The sequence below is a fragment of the Rhinopithecus bieti genome, unplaced genomic scaffold (assembly GCF_001698545.2).
Source record: "Rhinopithecus bieti isolate Rb0 unplaced genomic scaffold, ASM169854v2 scaffold_3947, whole genome shotgun sequence".
Classification (NCBI taxonomy): domain Eukaryota; kingdom Metazoa; phylum Chordata; class Mammalia; order Primates; family Cercopithecidae; genus Rhinopithecus; species Rhinopithecus bieti.
Window position 1 is genome coordinate 91,015 of NW_016804220.1, and position 5,384 is coordinate 96,398.

Consider the following 5,384-nt stretch of genomic DNA (forward strand, 5'->3'; position numbering starts at 1 on the left):
GTAAACCCGGGGGGCGGAGCTTGCAGTGAGCTGAGATCCGGCCACTGCACTCCAGCCTGGGCGGCAGAGCGAGACTCCGTCTCAAAAAAAAAAAAAGAAAAAGAAAAAAAGAAAAAAAACAAAAACAAAAACACACAAAGCATAAAGCCACTGCTTTCTTCCCTAACTTGAGATGTATTTTAAAGGGCACATGATCCTCTAGTCCTAGACTGAGCTCTCTAACACCACTCTTTCTCCCCCTGCCTCCGAATCCTATCCCCCCAGAGGAGCAGCCACCCTTCCAGGTACACAGAGCTGAGGTCAGTGGGCTGGACACTGCCAAAAATGAGGTTGACTCCCTGAAACAGCTCTTGAACACAGGAGTGGGTGGGTGCAGATTTGGGTGGGATATTTATTAATGCATCAAGCAAACAGGGAGTGCAGACTCTCAGATGGGAAGTTTCAAAGCCTTGTGACAGCCTGGCTGAACCTCTCCAGGCTGGGCAGCTCCCTCCAATTCCTGCCCCAGCAAACAGACATCTCCTCTGGCCACCTCCCAAAGAAGCCTGTCTATCAGGCACCTGCTCCTGGAAGCCTGTGCTCTTCACCTTCGCAACAAAGGTCCTGTCCACCCAGTCCTGCTGAGCACACCCCTGTGCCCCAGAGCTCTGAACTGTTCTTTGTCCAGGCTGGGACGACTTCTCAGAGCCTTCTGCCTACTGCAGACTTGGCTCAGCCCAAAGCACTCCATGAAATCGGGGTGTAGTGTCTGCCTCAAGGAGCATTTCTACAACGTCCACTGCCTCTGCTGGAAGTGAAAAATCCACCTCTGAATGCCGAGTTAGAACTGCATGATTGTAAGGAATAAAGGGAGCCCGGGCACAGTGGCACACACCTGCAATCCCAGCACTTTGGGAGGCTGAGGCAGGTGGATCACTTAAGGCCAGGAGTTCAACGCCAGTCAGGTCAACATGGTGATACCCCGCCTCTACTAAAAATACAAAAATTAGCCGGGCACAGTGGCTCATGCCTGTAATCCCAGCACTTTGGGAGGCCAAGGTAGGTGGATAACCTGAGGTCAGGAGTCCAAGACCAGCCTTGCCAACATGGTGAAACACAGTCTCTACTAAAAAATTCTAAAGTTAGCTGGGCATGGGGCCATGTGCCTGTAATCCCAGCTACTCGGGGCTGAGGCTGGAGAATCACTTAAACTCAGGAGGCAGAGGTTGCAGTGAGCCGAGACCATGCCACTGCACGCCAGCCTGTGCAACAGAGTGAGACTCCATCTCAAAAAAAAAAAAAAAAAAAGGCAACAAATAGCTGGGTGTGGTGGCATACATCTATAATCCCAGCTACTTGGGAGGCTGAGGCTAAAGGATCACCTGAGCCTGGGAAGTCAAGGCTGCAGTGAGCCGAGATCGTGCCACTGCACTCCAGCCTGGGGAACTCGAGTGAGACCCTGTTAAAACAAAACAAAACAAAAAACAGGCCAGGTGCAGTGGCTCATGCATGCCTCTAATCCCAGCTACACAGAAGGCTGAGGCAGGAGAATCGCTTGAACCCAGGAGGCAGAGGTTGTAGTGAGCCGAGATCGCACCACAACACTCCAGCATGGGTGACACAGCAAGACTCTGTCTCAGAAAAAAAGAAAGAAAAAGAAAACCACAATTTGGGTGAGTAGATATTTGGTCCCCTGAACTGTCCGGGTATGGACGGCCCTCCCATTGAACTGGGACAAGAGGCTGATCTTGAACAGCACACGCCCCCAGCCAGCCACCTGCCTGGGTCTCCTTCCCGATCCAGCCCATGGCAGGCAGGGGGCACTCACTTGAAGTAGTAGCCGGCAGATTCCAGATAGGATGCAGGCTCGTTGGCCACAGACCACTTCACCACAGCGTGGTGGTTCTTATCCCTGTGCACCAGTTCCTCCATCAGCCACGTGTGTTGATGCATAGACACGATTGAAGAGCCGCCTGCGGGCCAGGAGGAAAGGGACAGAGGGTCACGGTGCGGCCCGTGGGCTGGGCAGGCGGAGTGGGGGCGTGGTGGGGACTCATGGCAGCACCAGGCCCATGGTGGGACACTACTTATTGATGACCACAATCCCATAGTGGTCACATATCTGCAGCACTTCCTCTGCATAGGGGTAGTGGCTGGTGCGGAAGGCGTTAGCACCAAGCCAGAGAAGCAGGCTGAAGTCTTTCACCAGCAGTGGCCAGTCGAAGCCCTTCCCTCGGATCTAGGAGACAGCAGAGCCGAATGACCCTTTCCCTGTCGAAGCTGAACTTCCTACGAGAACCAGGACCCTGGAGAGCCACCCCATGAGCCCCCCTCTCCAGCCCAAGCACCGACGCCGCTGTGGGGCAGTTTGGAGCCATTTGCCTCATTGCCCTGAGCTGCCCTCAACTGCGGGACACAGGGAAGGTGAAAGTGGAAGGTGACCAGAAGCCCCCACGAAGACCCAGGGGCATAAATGCACGTCTGCATCCTTGTGCTTGTTGATGCTGTGGAAATAGAAAGTTTTCCCATTGATGAGGAACCGGCTCTCAGTGACAGCCACAGAGCAGATCCCCACAGGGAATGTGTAGAAGTCAGACACAGGCCCCAGTGATGTCTGTGCAGTTAGCCACACCTACGACAGCCAAAGCGCCAGGTGTGAGCACCCGACAGCCTGAGCCCCATCCGGCCTGCCCTCCGGCAGGAAGGCCCCTCGTGTACCCCAGCAGCTGCCTCAGGGCGGCAAGCAGAGAGATGCAGCAAACAGAGGCTCTGCCCTTCCCTGGCGGACCCTGGGACCTGTCCTTCAAATCCAGGCCTTCCCCTTGACCAGATGAGGTGGCTCATGCCTAGAGTTCCCATGCTTTGGGAGGCTAAGGGAAGAGGATCACTTCAGTCCAGGAGTTCAAGATCAGCTTGGCAACAGAGTAAGACCCCCATCTCTATTTTAAAAAATAGACAGAGTCTCACTCTGTCGCCAAGGCTGTAGTGAAGTGGCGTGATCTCAACTCACTGCAGCCTCTGCCTCCCAAGTTCAAGCAATTCTCCTGCCTCAGCCTCCTTAGTAGCTGGGATTACAGGTGTTCACCACTATGCCCAATAAATTTTCGTATTTTTAGTGGAGACGGGGTTTCACCGTGTTGGCCAGCCTGCTTTCAAATTCCTGGCCTCAAGTGATCCACCCGCCTCGGCCTCCCAAAGTGCTGAGATTACAGGTGTGAGCCACCATGCCTGGCCTACAAAATTTTTTTTTTAATTAGCCAGGCATAGTGGCATGTGCCTGTAGTCCCAGCTACTCAGGAGGCCAAGGTAGGAGGATTGCTGCAGTCTGGGAGCTCAAGGCTGCAGTGAGCTGTAATCAGGCCATTGCACTCCAGCCTGGGTGACAGAGTGAGACCATCGCAAAACAAACAAACAAACAAAAAACAAACAAAAACCTGGGCTTCCCACCAAGGGTGGGAAACATCAGAAAGCTCAGAGAAAAGCACCTGCCTGTTCACCTGTCCTGGGCTCCTGCTGAAGCCAGGGCCACCAAATGGAGCAAAAGGCTTCCCTTAAGCAAGTCCCAGCCATCATTACCTCCAACGAGTATAGATAGGTGGAGCATTCGTGCATCAAGTATGGCCACAAGAGGCTGGCAACTGGCACCTTCAGCTGACCCTGGGTCCTCGCTTCATTGACCACGACTTTGTTTTCTGCATCCAAAAGACACACTTCCAACTCGAACTGTTTACTGCACTTGACGGAGATCTGGTCATTCACCAGCCCTACAGGAGGCAAGAGAGACCAGAGCTGAGGGATACGACCTGGGCCACACAAACAGGAGTGCCCTGCAGCCACCACTTCCAGGCAGCCATTTGTTTCTGATGTTTTTTTTAATATAAATTTTTTAATTTTTTTTTTTGAGACAAAGTCTCGCTCTGTCCCCCATGTTGGGAGTGCAGTGGTGTGATCTCGGCTCACTGCAACCTCCATCTCCGGGATTCAGGTGATTCTCCTGCCTCAGCCTTCCAAATACCTGGGATTATAGGTGTGCACCACCATGCCTGGCTAATTTTGTATTTTTAGTAGAGATGGAGTTTTGCCATGTTGGCCAGGCTGGTCTCCAACACGTGACCTCAGGTGATCCTCCCGCCTCGGCCTCCCAAATTGCTAGGATTACAGGTGTGAACCACTGTGTCTGCTGCCTTTTCTTTTAATTGAAAAAAAAAATTCTTTTGGCCAGGCGCAGTGGTAACACCTGTAATCCCAACACCTGGAGAGGCTGGGGTGAAAGGATCACTTGAGCCCAGGAGTTCAAGACCAGCCTCGGTAACATAAGAAAACCACTTCTTCCCTAAAAATACAAAAAATTAGCCAGGCGTAGTGGTGCATGCCTGCAGTCCCAGCAGCCCCAGCAGCCCCAGCTACTTGGGAGGCTGAAGTAGAAAGACTGCTTGAGACAGGAGTTTAGGGCTGCAGTGAGCTATGATCTTCAGGCAGGTTAGGTAGTCAAGGAAGGGACTATGTGCCAACCATGGCGCTGAGACATGTGACGTGTGAACAAGCAAGTACAGCTACTGCACATGTGCACCAAGAGGATGACCCAGAACGTGCTTAGAGTAACACCTCTTCCCAGCTCCTTAAGAATTCATCAAGTAAGACCCTCAGAAAGGGAGTTTCACCAGTAATAATCAGCGCCGTCTCATCCTTACGAGCAGCCTGCCCTGAATTCTCTCTCTCAGGGCGAACCGTGTATTTTACACTTCAATATTTTTTTTTTGAGAAGGGGTCTTGCTCTGTCACCCAGGCTGGAGTGCAGTGTTGCAATCTCAGCTCACTGCAACCTCCACATCCCGAGTTCAAGCAATTCTCCCATCTCAACCTCCCGAGTAGCTGGTACTATAGGAACACACCACCATGTCCAGCTAATGTTGGCCAGGCTGGTTTGAAATCCTGAGCTTAAGTGATCCACCTGCCTCTGCCTCTGAACGTGCTGGGATTACAGGCATGAGCCACTGCGCCCAGGCTATTCTGCACTTAACTGTCGAAACACTTTTTCCATTGCAATAAATTGCTCTATGCTGCATCACCTTTGCTGTGACTTTTGTTTAAATTCCTATTTACTTATTTATTTTACTTATTTTTCTTGAGACAGGGTCTCACTATGTTGCCCAGGTGTATCTTGAACTTTCAGCTCAAGCAATTCACCCACCTTGGCCTCCCAAAGTGCTTGCGATGACAGGCATTAGCCACCACACACAGCCTAAATTCTTTTTTTTTTCATACTTTAAGTTCTAGGGTACATGTGCACAACGTGCAGGTTACATACGTATACATGTGCCATGTTGGTGTGCTGCACCCATTAACTTGTCATTTACATTAGGTATATCTCCTAATGCTATCCCTCCCCATCCCCACAATAGGCC

General features: G+C 51.8%; 1 pseudogene across 1 annotated transcript in view; it reads right to left on the reverse strand.

The window, feature by feature from the left end:
* The window catches only part of LOC108526496 (beta-glucuronidase-like), a 45,858-nt pseudogene that overhangs the window by 20,523 nt on the left and 19,951 nt on the right, over positions 1 to 5,384 (reverse strand). The window contains exons 6-9 of the transcript XR_001884538.1: positions 3,556 to 3,743; positions 2,459 to 2,611; positions 2,038 to 2,218; positions 1,808 to 1,955 (exon numbers count right to left, since the gene is read on the reverse strand). The product of XR_001884538.1 is annotated as a beta-glucuronidase-like (transcript). The remainder of the gene's footprint in view (positions 1 to 1,807; positions 1,956 to 2,037; positions 2,219 to 2,458; positions 2,612 to 3,555; positions 3,744 to 5,384) is intronic.